Source organism: Rattus norvegicus, chromosome X (assembly GCF_021556685.1).
Source record: "Rattus norvegicus strain SHRSP/BbbUtx chromosome X, alternate assembly SHRSP_T2T, whole genome shotgun sequence".
Taxonomy (NCBI): Eukaryota; Metazoa; Chordata; class Mammalia; order Rodentia; family Muridae; genus Rattus; species Rattus norvegicus.
Genome location: NC_141554.1, coordinates 65,923,012 through 65,941,481, shown reverse-complemented (window position 1 = coordinate 65,941,481; position 18,470 = coordinate 65,923,012). Strand labels below are relative to the sequence as shown.

Below are 18,470 nucleotides of genomic sequence, written 5' to 3'. Positions count from 1 at the left end.
TAAATAGTAAGAAAAATGTAAGATAATTACCCTGATTTGGTGAATATACTCTGGGCACATGTATTGAAATAGTACAGTTCGGCCCCACTAATATCCACACCGATTACATGCTAATCAAAAAGAAAAGCCAGGTATAGTAGGGCATGCCTGTAATGGAGACTGAGGTAGGAACCTCACTGAGCCCAGGAATAATGAAATTAGCCTTAACAATATATTAAGACCATATCTGAAAATGTTCAGAGGCTGGAAATATATCTTAGTGGTTAAGAACATTTCCAGAGGACCAAGATTTAATTCCAAGCACTCACAGGCTGGCTCACAACCATCTGTGACTCCAGTGCTAGAGAAATCTAATGCCCTCTTTTGGCTTCTGTGGGTAGCATGCATGCAAAATGATACACAGACATGTAGACAAAGTAGTCATATACATAAAATAAACACAATTTTAAAAGTTAAATTCAAAAGTAAACTAAAAGAATAAAGGAAAAGTCTAGTGACTTGTTTGTGGGTAGTGCCACAAAATCCAATATAAGGGCTAAGTGAGCAATATTTACAAATTAAGTCTTCCTTATCCAAAATGCTTAGGAGCAGAAGTATTTAAAAGTTTGGGCTTGGGCTGGAGAGATGGCTCAGCAGTTAAGAGCACTGACTGCTCTTCCAGAGGTCCTGAGTTCAAATCCCAGAAACCACATGGTGGCTCACAACCATCTGTAATGGGATCTGATGCCCTCTTCTGGTGTGTCTGAATTTACAGTGTACTCATATACATAAAATAAATAAATATATCTTTAAAAGTTTGGGCTTTTAGGTTTTGAAATATTTCCTTATAAATAATAAAATGTTTAGGGGGAAGGGACAGAATACTAGACATGAAGTTCAGTTTTGCTTCCTATGTGTCTGATATACATAACTGAAGGTAATTTTTGTGTGTCTGCATTTTGGCTATGAGCAGTAATAATAGTATTCTATAGAATTTTGCACTTATGTTATCACATCAATATTCAAAACGTTTTGAATTTTGAAGCACTTAGGATTTTGCATTAGAAGTGCTCATCCTGTGTGAAGAATGTAGGCCAAATGTACACTTGATGTCATTAGTTGGGATTGTCTACTTTAGCTCTGTATTACTACATGAAAACTGTCTGGACTTTGAAGGCCATCTGGGAATCTGGATTTCATTTTGAAATTTCCTGATTTTGACTTATTTTTTGACAGTGACCTGGGCTCAATAGTCTCTGTTGAAGGATACCAAGGGAAGGGTATGTAGGACAAAGCTGTGAGGAGTTTGGTTGAAAGAATATATTCAAAGATCTGACCTGGGCATGGCGGCATATGCACATGATCCTAGCTCTCAGGGGGCAGAGGCTGAGACACTGGAGAATCATCCTGTCTCACAAACAACAAACGAATGAAGGAGTAAAAAGTGGGGGATGGGGATAAACAGTTCTCTGCACCCAAATCCCGTGGGAGGGAAAGCTAAACCTTCAGAGAGGCAGACAGGCCTGGGAAACCAGAAGAGACTGCTCCCTGCACACACATCTCGGACGCCAGAGGAAAAAGCCAAAGACCATCTGGAACCCTGGTGCACTGAAGCTCCCGGAAGGGGCGGCACAGGTCTTCCTGGTTGCTGCCGCTGCAGAGAGCCCCTGGGCAGCACCCCACGAGCGAACTTGAGCCTCGGGACCACAGGTAAGACCAAATTTTCTGCTGCAAGAAAGCTGCCTGGTGAGCTTGGGACACACGGAAGCAGAATTTCTCTAGAACCGGGCACGTTCTGTGTTTACCGGAAGTCCCACACCCGCGGATCCCGGCCCGCAGCAGCTCTCTGCTCCCAGACCCGGTGAGAGAGAGACCCAACCGCCTGGTCAGGTGGGCACTCCTGAGGCTGCAGAGCGGAAGAGACCACCAACACTGCTCACCCCTGCCCACATCCCTGGCCCAAGAGGAAACTGTATAAGGCCTCTGGGCTCCCGTGGGGGAGGGCCCAGGAGCGGCAGGACCCCTGCCGGAGACACCGCCGGACCCTGAAGGAAACAGACCGGATAAACAGTTCTCTGCACCCAAATCCCGTGGGAGGGAGAGCTAAACCTTCAGAGAGGCAGACAGGCCTGGGAAACCAGAAGAGACTGCTCCCTGCACACACATCTCGGAAGCCAGAGGAAAAAGCCAAAGACCATCTGGAACCCTGGTGCACTGAAGCTCCCGGAAGGGGCGGCACAGGTCTTCCTGGTTGCTGCCGCTGCAGAGAGCCCCTGGACAGCACCCCACGAGCAAACCTGAGCCTCGGGACCACAGGTAAGACCAAATTTTCTGCTGCAAGAAAGCTGCCTGGTGAACTCAAGACACAGGCCCACAGGAACAGCTGAAGACCTGTAGAGAGGAAAAACTACACGCCCGAAAGCAGAACACTCTGTCCCCATAACTGACTGAAAGAGAGGAAAACAGGTATACAGCACTCCTGACACACAGGCTTATAGGACAGTCTAGCCACTGTCAGAAATAGCAGAACAAAGTAACACTAGAGATAATCTGATGGCGAGAGGCAAGCGCAGGAACCCAAGCAACAGAAACCAAGACTACATGCCATCATCGGAGCCCAATTCTCCCACCAAAACAAACATGGAATATCCAAACACACCAGAAAAGCAAGATCTAGTTTCAAAATCATATTTGATCATGATGCTGGAGGACTTCAGGAAAGACCTGAACACACTTAGGGAAGCACAGGAAAACATTAATAAACAAGTAAAAGCCTACAGAGAGGAATCGCAAAAATCCCTGAAAGAATTCCAGGAAAACACAATCAAACAGTTGAAGGAATTAAAAATGGAAATAGAAGCAATCAAGAAAGAACACATGGAAACAACCCTGGATATAGAAAACCAAAAGAAGAGACAAGGAGCTGTAGATACAAGCTTCACCAACAGAATACAAGAGATGGAAGAGAGAATCTCAGGAGCAGAAGATTCCATAGAAATCATTGACTCAACTGTCAAAGATAATGTAAAGCGGAAAAAGCTACTGGTCCAAAACATACAGGAAATCCAGGACTCAATGAGAAGATCAAACCTAAGGATAATAGGTATAGAAGAGAGTGAAGACTCCCAGCTCAAAGGACCAGTAAATATCTTCAACAAAATCATAGAAGAAAACTTCCCTAACCTAAAAAAAGAGATACCCATAGACATACAGGAAGCCTATAGAACTCCAAATAGATTGGACCAGAAAAGAAACACCTCCCGTCACATAATTGTCAAAACACCAAACGCACAAAATAAAGAAAGAATATTAAAAGCAGTAAGGGAAAAAGGTCAAGTAACATATAAAGGGAGACCTATCAGAATCACACCAGACTTCTCGCCAGAAACTATGAAGGCCAGAAGATCCTGGACTGATGTTATACAGACCCTAAGAGAACACAAATGCCAGCCCAGATTACTGTATCCAGCAAAACTCTCAATTAACATTGATGGAGAAACCAAGATATTCCATGACAAAACCAAATTTACACAATATCTTTCTACAAATCCAGCACTACAAAGGATAATAAATGGTAAAGCCCAACATAAGGAGGCAAGCTATACCCTAGAAGAAGCAAGAAACTAATCGTCTTGGCAACAAAACAAAGAGAATGAAAGCACACAAACATAACCTCACATCAAATATGAATATAACGGGAAGCAATAATCACTATTCCTTAATATCTCTCAATATCAATGGCCTCAACTCCCCAATAAAAAGACATAGATTAACAAACTGGATACGCAACGAGGACCCTGCATTCTGCTGCCTACAGGAAACACACCTCAGAGACAAAGACAGACACTACCTCAGAGTGAAAGGCTGGAAAACAACTTTCCAAGCAAATGGTCAGAAGAAGCAAGCTGGAGTAGCCATTCTAATATCAAATAAAATCAATTTCCAACTAAAAGTCATCAAAAAAGATAAGGAAGGACACTTCATATTCATCAAAGGAAAAATCAACCAAGATGAACTCTCAATCCTAAATATCTATGCCCCAAATACAAGGGCACCTACATATGTAAAAGAAACCTTACTAAAGCTCAAAACACACATTGCACCTCACACAATAATAGTGGGAGATTTCAACACCCCACTCTCATCAATGGACAGATCATGGAAACAGAAATTAAACAGTGATGTAGACAGACTAAGAGAAGTCATGAGCCAAATGGACTTAACGGATATTTATAGAACATTCTATCCTAAAGCAAAAGGATATACCTTCTTCTCAGCTCCTCATGGTACTTTCTCCAAAATTGACCATATAATTGGTCAAAAAACGGGCCTCAACAGGTACAGAAAGATAGAAATAATCCCATGCGTGCTATCGGACCACCACGGCCTAAAACTGGTCTTCAATAACAATAAGGGAAGAATGCCCACATATACGTGGAAATTGAACAATGCTCTACTCAATGATAACCTGGTCAAGGAAGAAATAAAGAAAGAAATTAAAAACTTTTTAGAATTTAATGAAAATGAAGATACAACATACTCAAACTTATGGGACACAATGAAAGCTGTGCTAAGAGGAAAACTCATAGCGCTGAGTGCCTGCAGAAAGAAACAGGAAAGAGCATATGTCAGCAGCTTGACAGCACACCTAAAAGCTCTAGAACAAAAAGAAGCAAATACACCCAGGAGGAGTAGAAGGCAGGAAATAATCAAACTCAGAGCTGAAATCAACCAAGTAGAAACAAAAAGGACCATAGAAAGAATCAACAGAACCAAAAGTTGGTTCTTTGAGAAAATCAACAAGATAGATAAACCCTTAGCCAGACTAACGAGAGGACACAGAGAGTGTGTCCAAATTAACAAAATCAGAAATGAAAAGGGAGACATAACTACAGATTCGGAGGAAATTCAAAAAATCATCAGATCTTACTATAAAAACCTATATTCAACAAAATTTGAAAATCTTCAGGAAATGGACAATTTCCTAGACAGATACCAGGTATCGAAGTTAAATCAGGAACAGATAAACCAGTTAAACAACCCCATAACTCCTAAGGAAATAGAAGCAGTCATTAAAGGTCTCCCAACCAAAAAGAGCCCAGGTCCAGACGGGTTTAGTGCAGAATTCTATCAAACCTTCATAGAAGACCTCATACCAATATTATCCAAACTATTCCACAAAATTGAAACAGATGGAGCCCTACCGAATTCCTTCTACGAAGCCACAATTACTCTTATACCTAAACCACACAAAGACACAACAAAGAAAGAGAACTTCAGACCAATTTCCCTTATGAATATCGACGCAAAAATACTCAATAAAATTCTGGCAAACCGAATTCAAGAGCACATCAAAACAATCATCCACCATGATCAAGTAGGCTTCATCCCAGGCATGCAGGGATGGTTTAATATACGGAAAACCATCAACGTGATCCATTATATAAACAAACTGAAAGAACAGAACCACATGATCATTTCATTAGATGCTGAGAAAGCATTTGACAAAATTCAACACCCCTTCATGATAAAAGTCCTGGAAAGAATAGGAATTCAAGGCCCATACCTAAACATAGTAAAAGCCATATACAGCAAACCAGTTGCTAACATTAAACTAAATGGAGAGAAACTTGAAGCAATCCCACTAAAATCAGGGACTAGACAAGGCTGCCCACTCTCTCCCTACTTATTCAATATAGTTCTTGAAGTTCTAGCCAGAGCAATCAGACAACAAAAGGAGATCAAAGGGATACAGATCGGAAAAGAAGAGGTCAAAATATCACTATTTGCAGATGACATGATAGTATATTTAAGTGATCCCAAAAGTTCCACCAGAGAACTACTAAAGCTGATAAACAACTTCAGCAAAGTGGCTGGGTATAAAATTAACTCAAATAAATCAGTTGCCTTCCTCTATACAAAAGAGAAACAAGCCGAGAAAGAAATTAGGGAAACGACACCCTTCATAATAGACCCAAATAATATAAAGTACCTCGGTGTGACTTTAACCAAGCAAGTAAAAGATCTGTACAATAAGAACTTCAAGACACTGAGGAAAGAAATTGAAGAAGACCTCAGAAGATGGAAAGATCTCCCATGCTCATGGATTGGCAGGATTAATATGGTAAAAATGGCCATTTTACCAAAAGCAATCTACAGATTCAATGCAATCCCCATCAAAATACCAATCCAATTCTTCAAAGAGTTAGACAGAACAATTTGCAAATTCATCTGGAATAACAAAAAACCCAGGATAGCTAAAGCTATCCTCAACAATAAAAGGACTTCAGGGGGAATCACTATCCCTGAACTCAAGCAGTATTACAGAGCAATAGTGATAAAAACTGCATGGTATTGGTACAGAGACAGACAGATAGACCAATGGAATAGAATTGAAGACCCAGAAATGAACCCACACACCTATGGTCACTTGATTTTTGACAAAGGAGCCAAAACCATCCAATGGAAAAAAGATAGTATTTTCAGCAAATGGTGCTGGTTCAACTGGAGGGCAACATGTAGAAGAATGCAGATCGATCCATCCTTATCACCCTGTACAAAGCTTAAGTCCAAGTGGATCAAGGACCTCCACATCAAACCAGACACACTCAAACTAATAGAAGAAAAACTAGGGAAGCATCTGGAACACATGGGCACTGGAAAAAATTTCCTGAACAAAACACCAATGGCTTATGCTCTAAGATCAAGAATTGACAAATGGGATCTCATAAAACTGCAAAGCTTCTGTAAGGCAAAGGACACTGTGGTTAGGACAAAACGGCAACCAACAGATTGGGAAAAGATCTTTACCAATCCTACAACAGATAGAGGCCTTATTTCCAAAATATACAAAGAACTCAAGAAGTTAGACCGCAGGGAAACAAATAACCCTATTAAAAAATGGGGTTCAGAGCTAAACAAAGAATTCACAGCTGAGGAATGCCGAATGGCTGAGAAACACCTAAAGAAATGTTCAACATCTTTAGTCATAAGGGAAATGCAAATCAAAACAACCCTGAGATTTCACCTCACACCAGTGCGATTGGCTAAGATCAAAAACTCAGGTGACAGCAGATGCTGGCGAGGATGTGGAGAAAGAGGAACACTCCTCCATTGTTGGTGGGATTGCAGACTGGTAAAACCATTCTGGAAATCAGTCTGGAGGTTCCTCAGAAAATTGGACATTGAACTGCCTGATGATCCAGCTATACCTCTCTTGGGCATATACCCAAAAGATGCCTCAACATATAAAAGAGACACGTGCTCCACTATGTTCATCGCAGCCTTATTTATAATAGCCAGAAGCTGGAAAGAACCCAGATGCCCTTCAACAGAGGAATGGATACAGAAAATGTGGTACATCTACACAATGGAATATTACTCAGCTATCAAAAACAACGAGTTTATGAAATTCGTAGGCAAATGGTTGGAACTGGAAAATATCATCCTGAGTGAGCTAACCCAATCACAGAAAGACATACATGGTATGCACTCATTGATAAGTGGCTATTAGCCCAAATGCTTGAATTACCCTAGATCCCTAGAACAAACGAAACTCAAGACGGATGATCAAAATGTGAATGCTTCACTCCTTCTTTAAATGAGGAAAAAGAATACCCTTGGCAGGGAAGGGAGAGGCAAAGATTAAAACAGAGACTGAAGGAACACCCATTCAGAGCCTGCCCCACATGTGGCCCATACATATACAGCCACCCAATTAGACAAGATGGATGAAGCAAAGAAGTGCAGACCGACAGGAGCCGGATGTAGATCGCTCCTGAGAGACACAGCCAGAATACAGCAAATATAGAGGCGAATGCCAGCAGCAAACCACTGAACTGAGAATAGGTCCCCTATTGAAGGAATCAGAGAAAGAACTGGAAGAGCTTGAAGGGGCTCGAGACCCCAAAAGTACAACAATGCCAAGCAACCAGAGCTTCCAGGGACTAAGCCACTACCTAAAGACTATACATGGACTGACCCTGGACTCTGACCCCATAGGTAGCAATGAATATCCTAGTAAGAGCACCAGTGGAAGGGGAAGCCCTGGGTCCTGCTAAGACTGAACCCACAGTGAACTAGTCTATGGGGGGAGGGCGGCAATGGGGGGAGGGTTGGGAGGGGAACACCCATAAGGAAGGGGAGGGGGGAGGGGGATGTTTGCCCGGAAACCGGGAAAGGGAATAACACTCGAAATGTATATAAGAAATACTCAAGTTAATAAAAAAAAAAAAAAAAAAAAAAGAAAATCAATAGGAGAAAAAAAAAAAAAGTAAAAAAACAAAACCCGAGAAAACAGCACAGTTCTGTTACTCTTGTGGTACCTGGCACCATTTTTTTTTAAATTAGCTTCTCAATCATCATCTGGAAAGAAAACATTCTGAGCAACATCATTAAAAACAGCTCTGATAAAGCACGGTCACTACTACGTATCATAAAGCAGGTACAAGCTATTTTACATGTCAATGGACGTTTTTAAATCGTATATATAGTTGTCTTCAAAACCAAGACACTATGGAATTAAAGTTAAGATTTTCTAGCATTTTAAAATAAATTATTTTATTTAAAAAAAAAAAAGTGGGGGATGGTCAGACAGATCGGCAGGGCATAGTGTCCTGAAAGCCAAGGAAAGAGGACATTCCTGTTGCTTTAGATTTTTCAAAACCTACTTGATTAAAGGTTCTTAAATGCTTCAACCTTCTAGCCCACCACCCACCAGAGGAAAAGAAAGGTTAATAGGAAATAGGGGATATTGACCTGTTTAGAAGTAGTTCTTTGGGACTATTCCAATCTTTCTTGTGAGCAGTTCAGTCCACTAGCAAACACCAAACACGAATCATCAGCCGCAGTCCAGTGCACTCGGCAATCACCACTCATGGGTTAGCATTGGCAGTTTGATCTGGAAGAAACCATGAGGCTCCACCAATCTGCCCAACTCTGAGGAAGTTGCAAGAATCTGGTGGGATGTTACAAGAACTTTGGTGAGTTATTCTCTATGAAGTCATAGCAAGTTCATAAAGATCAACAAGGTGAACCAATGCTAGATCCTCCTCCCATTGTCTGTGGGGGTCATATTTATATTTTTCTAAACATTATGTGTCCTTTCATGTGTCTGTCTCAGCAAAACATCATATGACATAACTGGTCCAAAGAAACCAGAAATTTCCACTTTATATTCCATCATCTATACTCATGTGCAAAATGTCTGTGCTAAGATCCATTTTTTTCTCTACTCTGGAGGTCAGAGCTTCAATATTTTAAAACTTTGTGTCATTTGTATGTGTGGTCCTATAAACAGTGTCACAACTTCTTTTCCTTCTGTGGCCCAAGTCTTACTATTATTTGTAGACTTCTTTATTTACTAATGTTGAGACTGGCATCATTATTTTGCCCAGGATGGCCTTGAACTCCTGGGCTCAAGCAACCCTCTTGTATCAACCTCCAAAATAATTGGTAGTACAAGGATATACAATTCTGGTTATCACTGACTTTATGATTTTAAAAGTCTTGTGTAGTTTGGGGGTTATAATTTTGCTTACTTAGGAGAGAGGGAGTTCAAGTCTTATGAAAGGATTATAATCCTACAAAAACCTATAGGGTGTGTTTCAAAGGCTCCTTTGAGTTAAACTGAAAAGTACTAGAGTGGATGGTGAGTTAAGAGTTGAAGAAGTTGGTTATGGTGACATGCACCTGAGAGCTCAGCACTTGGAAGGTGAAGGAAGGAGGAGGAGTTCAAAGCCATGCTCAGCTACATATTAAGTTTGAGGCCAGCCGCACATTGAATTTGAAGACAGCCAGGGTTGTATGATGCTCTTTCTAACAAAAAAAAGAATAAAAAACAATATCAGATCTACTCTATAGACTTCTACTATGGTTTAATAGAAAAGGAGTTTTTATAACAAGGGATAAGGAAGCCTTACTATTTGCTTTTAGCTGACTTAGCTATAAATAAGGGTAGTAACTCTACTCATACAGCATGGGCTTGTATACATAAGAAACATGTAAGTATCCCAAAGTATTTAACATGTTTTAAATGTCTTATCTCTCAGATTAGTATAGGAACCATCAAACATCATTGTGGCAGTTCGCTTCTTTTTTGAGATACACTTTTACTATGTAGCCCCCAGCTGGCCTCGAACTTACGGCTATTCTCCTGTCTCTGCCCCTTGATTGCTGGATTTGTATTCATGTGCCAGCATTCCTGGCCAAAAACAGTTTAAATATCAGTTGGATGTGGTGATGGTCACTTATAGTCCTAGATACTCAGGAGGCACACAGAGGATCACTTGATAGCAAGAGTTCAAGGCCAGCCTGGGCGACACAGTTGAGACTTCCTCTGAAACAAAACTAAACAACTAAAAGAAAAAAAACCAAACAAACAAGAAAGGGGGCTGGAGAGATGGCTCAGTGGTTAAGAGCACTGACTGCTCTTCCAGAGGTCTTGAGTTCAATTCCCAACAACCACATGGTGGCTCACAACCATCTGTAATAGGATCTGATGGCCTCTTCTGGTGTGTCTGAAGACAGATACAGTGTATTCATATACATAAAAAAATCTTACAAAAACCAAAACAAAACAAGAAAGGGCTTGAATGTCTAACTCAGTGGTAGAGCACTTGCCTAGTATAAGGTCAGTGATAAATAGAGACAGATTCAGGGGAAATCAAAGCAGCTCAATGACAGCAGGGCTTTATTGAGAAAAGACCCGTGGAAGGAGGGACTCTATTGTAAGGAAGCAGGGCCCATAGTCTTCCTGTAGACTAGCTTGGGGTGGTTATAGGGCAGAAAATGGAAACGGGTAAGGGAATTGAAAAATTTCCATTTTTGACTTATTTGAAAAGATAGCTATTGATAGGCCAGTTAGGGAAATAAGGCCAGTCATGGGCAAGAATTTAGAAAAATAAGTTATTTGAGTTTATAGAATTGCCATGGTTTAATCAAAGTGGAGGCACCTTACAAAATGGCATGACCATGGTTAACATCAAGCGTGCATGAAGCCCTGGGTTCCATGCCCTATACTGCAAAATAAAAATTAAAAAAATTTGAAACAACAACATAAAGCAGCAATATGGGAAGTTGATATGAGCATTAATGCAGCATAGCAATATGAAATTTAACTATTCTAGAACTCAAGAACTCTTATTAAACTTACTTAACTCTTAAGTAACGTTGCCCAATGCTTATTTTTATACTAGTGATGTTAAATGGTGTCAGTGATTTATATAATTTATTGACCAAACAAGAAATATTGGAGTATATGGGTGCTTTTGATAGTTATTTCAGGATAACAGGCAAACCCCAAGAATAATATAGAACTCTAAGTAGAGATAACACATCCGTGGATATATAATTACAGTATCAAATTGGTACAATGACATGAGATATGTGTATGTAAAATGACTTTTCCTATACAATCTCATTCAATTGGATACACCATAACCACATCTCATTTTAATATCTTGGGCTGAGTGAAGGAAAAGAAAATAGTAAGTATAAAACTTACCATCTCCAGTTCCTTTCCTTGCTTTCAAAGTACATTTGCAAATTCAGCAGAAGGATTTGCTTTGTTCTAGCCTTCTGAACCTTGATTAGGTAATTCGAATTACGAGTCTTAGGGAAGAAAGGTCCGATGGGTGACAAGAAGACTGGACAGGTCTTTACTGAAAGCCAATGAAAATATTAACTAGGGGAATTAACACGCAAAAGATGGTAGATTCAGCAGCGTCATATCCCAAGCAAACTAATGTACAGTGCATTTATATTCTCATGCAAGCAGATGAGATTCAATGGTATGCACAGAATTTGAATGTTACCTATGACTCATTTGGAGTCTGGCTACAAGCTCTAGCTAGCCCCTTTAGGCTGGAATGATTTGGGAAATGGTGGGTGAGATAACCAGGACATTAATTTACATATGTTTTCATTTTGCCTTTTTTTTTGTTACCTTTGTAAGTTTGAGGTGGGTTTTATACCTTTTTGAGAAGTCTCGCTGGAATGTGATTGAATCACGGTGGCAGCTGATGTACTCTGAGAAGACACTGCTACAGATGGACATTTCTCAGTAATCAGGTAAGCAGGCAAGCTGGCCTTTGTTCTCTGCATAATCTCAAGTGCTCCCTGATCTGCAGTGTGGCACATGAAGAGCAGCACATCTGAATTGACAAAGAGATCTTTATTTCTCTCCCACAATGAGCAGTGAAAAGGGAGAGAGAGAATTGGGAGTGTGAATTTGTTTCTTTTGGGAGTGTGCACTATCAGTCTGAGCAAAGGAAATGCTAATGGAACTTATGTTCCTGCCTAGAGACTACATTTCCTGACTGTTGTATTATGTTTTGTGCTGGGTCCAAAAGCCCAGCCTCCCACTCAGTGGGCCTGGATGGAAAAGCAAAAAAGAACAGCTGCTTGGGAGAGAGGAATCCATCTTCACTCTAGCTCTCCTCCTGGCTAAAAGGAATATAGTTCCTAGCTGGATAGGGCCAGAGTATTCCCGTTTTGAAAATCTACATATATAGACAGTTGATGCTGAAAGAAAATGATTAGTATGCCAAACTTTTGAATTTGCTTAAAGTAGGTTGCTGTCTGAAAATTGCTTTTAGATAAATCACATTAGGGTAGTATATATATAGTTAGTTATTTTCTGGACCCAAATCCTGTGTTTTGTATATAGGTGACCCTGCTGAAGTCAACCTTTGTGTCTTGGATACAGTCTGATGTGGACTCTGGGCTGGTAACTACCACTGTTTTATGCTGGCTTGGTAACTGGACATTCAAAACACTGAATTCTTGCTGCACTGGGAATGTTTTATTTTTTTATCTTTATTTTTATTTTATATTGTTTTTATTTTATTTTTTCAAGGCAGTGTCTCTTTATGCTGCCCAGATTGATGGTCCTGAACTCCTGGGCTCAAGGGTCCTCCTTCTCAGCTTCCAGAATGTTAGGATTGCAGTTAGACTTCTACTATGAGAGTAGTGTGGGGTTGCACTACAATGCCTGTCTTTTTGTAGTATTTTAAAGTTTATTACTTATGGCTCCAGCATTAGTGCTTTGTTATTTTTTTTTATAGATTCTGTGCAGTGATTCTTATGTTGTATATTAGAGGCCTATTTACTACTACTTGTCCATCCAGTTTGAAAGCATTTTTAAATAAGCACATAAAGTAATGACAGCCCCCCACCCCAGACAAACACTTTGAATAGGGTATTGTGCTCAGGATATTTTTCAACCTCTCGGCTCAAATGATCCTCCTGTCTTAGTCTCCGAAGTGCTTTCACTTCTGGTGTGTACCACTCTACTAGTGAACAGGACTTTTCATTAGCCTTCCATTCTTTAAAAAAGTGTGTTGCATGTGTGTGCTTGATGTGTGTATGGGAGTGCACATGACACAGCATGCATATACTGGTCAGAGGGATACTTTGTGAAGTTGGTTCTCTCTATCCACCTTTATGTGTTTTCTGGGAACCTAACTCAGGTCGTCAGGAGTGTAGGTCAGGTGCATTTATCTGCTGAACTGGCCCCACAGCTTTCTGCTCTTATGCTGGTTGAATATCGGTTGGATGATTCTAGGACCTAGAGTGCTTGATTCAGACAAATTGAGAAATTTGCAGAGGAGGGAAGCCACTTGTCAGAGTTGTCATCCCTGATCTAGTACTTCTTGTCCAAATATTTAATAAGTGGACATCGAGTGTGCTATTTGAGTCATCTATTTTCTGGGCTTTGAAAATGTCATAGGAATTTCAGAGCGTTCTGTTCCATATAGGCTGTCAGTTAAATGTGTCTCCTTCATTCAGCCCTTGGTAGTATTTTGAAACTCTGAACAGGGAATAACAGTTTACAAGGAACGTGGGAACATTTAAAGTCATTTGTCCTTCAGTAATTCTCCCTCTCCCTCCCTGTCTCTCATGTGCGTGAGTGTGTGTGTGTGTGTGTGTGTGTGTGTGTGTGTTCATGCATGCTATAGTTCACATGTGAAAGTTAAAGGAAAACTGTGGTGTGGTCTCCGACTGTCCTTCCACCATGCTTTCTGGGGATCAAACTGAACTCTCCCTTTTACTTAGCACAAAGCTAGTGAAACCCTCACTGGATATTCAGACAGACACATTTCTAGCAGATGGTTCTTATCTTTGACGTTATGTGTTAGGGGTCAGAGTGAAACATTGTGGAGTTTAGTTCAGTTCCTGTGGCTTCCATTTTCCTCTGCCTTCTTTGGAAATCATTTCCTGGTGTTCTAATTTTGTATCTTGCCAAGTAGCAAAAACACTAGGAAAACCCCCGGAAGTAGCTTGTGGTTAAGTTTCAAGTTTTTTGGCTCTTATCCAAACACTCATGAGCTTCATTTGTGTTCACATATAAGAAAAGCCAACCCAGATCTCCTAATAATGCTTTATTTAGTGCTTAAACTTTAATTGCAGGGTATAAATGATACCATTAAGAACCGATATCAATACTAATGCCACCTATATTATTATTTACTCGGCTGAAAACTAAGCTTGTTGAAATATATTTATTAACGCTGCACCCTAGAACCACACATTTAAAGCTTAATTCTGTGGCTGTTCATGAATTCTCAGCAAACTGTGGTGTTGAGGAGGCTTCTTAGCTTGAGATAAATTCATTATTAAATTCGAGTGATGTGTTAGGGCATTTTTTTTCCAGGTCACAAAAACAAGCTGTTTTATTCAAATGACGAGGCACTCTTTGTGAAATTCTGGCCCTTTTAACTAGCAAACAGTTAAATTTGGCATCTCTGATGGATAAACTTTGCTCCTTATCCGTAAAATGTACTTTATTCATTCTGTCGATTTCTCTTTCCTCCGTGGCTATTGTTTGTCACTAACAGCTAGCTTTTGTGAAGTTAATAAATGTGCATAATAAGGACATAAAGGTATGGAGAAGTAATACTGTAATCCTTTTGTTTGGATAATCAGTCTAATGTATGCAAATTAAACCTTATTAGTACTAGGGTTTTGTGTCTGCTTATCAAAATGTGCCATTTTCATGAAAATTGGAAGTCCATTATATAAAGTTATTATTAACAATCATTTAGGAATTATATACGGTATGCAAATTAAAGTTGATTACAACTAATTAAGGGCTTTCTTTGTTATTTGACCTTGTCTGCTTTTTATGTAAATATGTTTCTTTTGGTCTGGCATATTTTTAGACTCAGAAAAGTATATTAAGACAAGTTACATTATGTATTTTTTAATATATCTTTGTGCTGCCATTGTCTGTGCCCCTCACTTCACAGAGGCACATATGATATGTTAGAGCCATGCAGCTCACTGTTTAGAGATAGCTCTCTAGGTGAGGAGAATCTCCGAAACAGAAAACAATCAAATCTCCCAAGTCTCCTTAGTAAGATTCGTGGAAAATGAGCACAAACCCAGTACAACATATAAACAGTCTTCATGCCACAATACCCACTTCTTTCCACTATTTATTGACTTCAGTCAGTCTTGAGTTATGGAGTTCTGAGCAGGCTAAGTGATCATTACTCACTTCCAAGATGTCTTGCAAACACAGTTGTTTGTTATCTACAAAGACATTCAACTAAAGATTCATGACTTCATCACAGAAAGGGTAACGAGTCAGTACCAATGGCTCTATAAAATGAGCCTATAAAATGAAAGGGTTCTCAGCAGCTGGAGAGGAAACATGAGTGAGAGCGAAAAGTTTTCTCCTTCATATTTATTCTCTCTCTCTCTCTCTCTCTCTCTCTCTCTCTCTCTCTCTCTCTCTCAGTGTACCATGGCTTACATGTAGAGACTGGAGGACAACTTGAGGCAGTTCTCTTCTCCCATGTAGTTTCCACGCTTGTTGGTTAGTGCCATTACCTGCTGAGCCATCTTGCTGGCTTATGATTGTGACTTAATATTTTTTTAGGTTTATTTTATGTATATGAATGTTTGCCTGTTCAAATGTGTGGGTATCATGTGTGCCTGGCGTGAGTGGCAGTTAGAAGAGGGAGTCAGATCCCCTGGAACTGTGAGTTACAGATGGTTGTGAGCTGTCATGTGGATGCTGGGAATTGAACCCCTACTCTTAAGACCCGAACATCTCTCTGGTCCCTGGGAGTGAGACTTTTAAACACTTACATTTTTTATTTAGTGCAATTTTTATAGCTGTTTTTGGTCAACAATGTGACTCAATATAGTGGTTTAAGAAAAGAACCCTGAGGGGTTGGGGATTTAGCTCAGTGGTAGAGCACTTGCCTAGCAAGCACAAGGCCCTGGGTTCAGTTCTCAGCTCCGGAAAAAAAAAAAAAAAAAAAAGAAAAGAAAAGAAAAGAAAAGAAAAGAAAAGGAAAAGAACCCTGAGGTACTTGTTTTAACTTTGGCGTAGAAAAGACCTGGTAACCTACAGTTTCCAAGTATCTGAAAGTGTATGGGCAGGAAAAACAATGGGAAAGTAAAGGGCCTGGGAAAAGATGTCAGATGGGCTTGGGAATGCTGCTCAGTGGTAGAGCGCTTGCCTAACAATACGTGAAGCCCTAGGTTGGATCCCCAGCACCATAGAAATTGGGCATGGTGACATGAGCCATTACTTAGTAGGCAAAGGCAGGAGGATCAGAAGTTCAAAGTTATCATTAACTAAACAGTGAGTTCAAGGCCAACCCTGGCTACCTGAGATTCTGTCTCAAAATAAAATAAAATAAAATAAAATAAAAATATAGAACAAAATGTCAGAAGTTTTTTTCAAGAGTAGGAGAAAATAGTTAGCATCTATATGTTTCAAAAGGGAAATGGATTGGGGCCGTGGTGGCACACACTTTTGATCCCAGCACTGGGGAGGCAGAGGCAGGCAGATCTCGGAATTCAAGGCCAGCCTGGTCTACAGAGTGAGTTCCAGGACAGACAGGGCTATCCTGTCTGAAAAATCAAAAAACCACAAACCAAAACCAAAACAAACAAACAAAAAAAAAACAAACCCAAAATCAAAAAGGCAAAAATGGTTCGGCAGATAAGGGTGTTGTCACCAAAGCTGACAACCAAATTCCATTCCTGTTAACCTCCATGGAGGAAGGAGAGAGTCAGTCCTCTCATTTCCATTTGTTCTCCTTGGAGCATGCATGTCTGGTCCACATACACATACGTATGCAAGAATGCAAGATACATTTAAAGATGAGAAAAAGGCAAATGGGAAACTAAAAATTGTACTACCACCCATTTTTATCTAAATTCTCAACGTTTATTTTTTATTTTTCTAATTTGAAAAACAATAGTTTAAATTTTAAAAATACCATTTTGAATTCTCAGTTCATTTCTTTTTACGACAATTCAATTATCCACAATGTCCTGTACCTGGACCTCAGAAGCATAATGGTCTGATTGACCTTAGCTTACAGGACAGCGACCCAAAACATTGCTATGTACTGTTAGATGCTTCCAGAGTGAACATACTTGCAACTGCCCCTTTGTGCTGGCTCTTGGGCTCAGCAAACTGCTTCATGCTCACCTCATGTTTGGGACTCAACATTTGTAGAGAGTATCCAGTGTTAACAGCTATCTCTGGCCACCTCTCAGAAATGTCAAGATAGAACTGTCTTTTCTCAAAATCTTACAGATGTGTTACTGCAAATGGAACCATGACAGTTAAGGAAAACTGTTACTTGGGACTTGTGTTTGACCACACCAGCTATGTGGAAGCAGCTACAGCTTTAATAAGGGCTGCCATTTGAATTATTTTTAAAGGAATTGGAAGCAATATTAAAAAACATCTTTTCGTTACCTCCTACCCTTAGGTGTGTGCCATGGCCCATATGTGGAGTTCAAAGGACAACTTTCAGGAATCAGTTCTGTCCTTTCTCAAATTAGGTCTCTACACTTGGTGGCAAATGCTTTTACACGCTTAGCCATATCACCAGCCACAAAAGCAACCTTTAATCAAAGTATAGTACACTTGGGGTTGGAGAGATTGCTTAGTGATTAAGAGCCCTTACTGTTATTATACAGGACCCAGGTTTAATTTCTAGCACCCACACAGCAGATTACAAGTATCTTTAACTTCAGTTTCAGGGACTATGACATTACATGTGACCTCTGAGGGTACCAGCCATGCACATTGTGCACATACATACAAATAGGCAAAACACAAAGCATTAATACACATAAAATAAATATAAAAAATGTAAAGTGTTACGTAAAGATGGAAAAGTATGCATATGTAAGTGTACAGCTTATTAAATTTTCACAAGCCCGCTGCTCTGATGTAACTAGGATTCAGATAAGAGGTGATACATTAAGTCTGCTGTGCTGGCACAGGTCCCTAGTCCCAGCACTCAAGGCAAATGCAGGCAGATTTCTGTGAACTCAAGTCCAGCTTGGTACATACAGCGAGTTCTAGGACAGTCACGACTATGTGGAAAGACTCTGTCTCAAGAGAGAGAGAGAGAGAGAGAGAGAGAGAGAGAGAGAGAGAGAGAGAGAGAGAGAGAGAAGAAAAGAGAAAGGAAAAAGGAGAGAAGAAGAGTGGCACAAGAGGGCTGGAGAGA

At 40.1% G+C, this 18,470-nt stretch overlaps 1 non-coding gene across 1 annotated transcript; it reads right to left on the bottom strand.

Annotated features, from left to right (window-relative positions):
* Positions 1–17,516: 17,516 nt before the first annotated feature.
* On the bottom strand, positions 17,517–17,651 carry LOC120099445 (small nucleolar RNA SNORA16B/SNORA16A family). Its single transcript, XR_015647176.1, has one exon. It is a non-coding gene; the product is annotated as a small nucleolar RNA SNORA16B/SNORA16A family (small nucleolar RNA).
* Between the last annotated feature and the right edge of the window lie 819 nt (positions 17,652–18,470).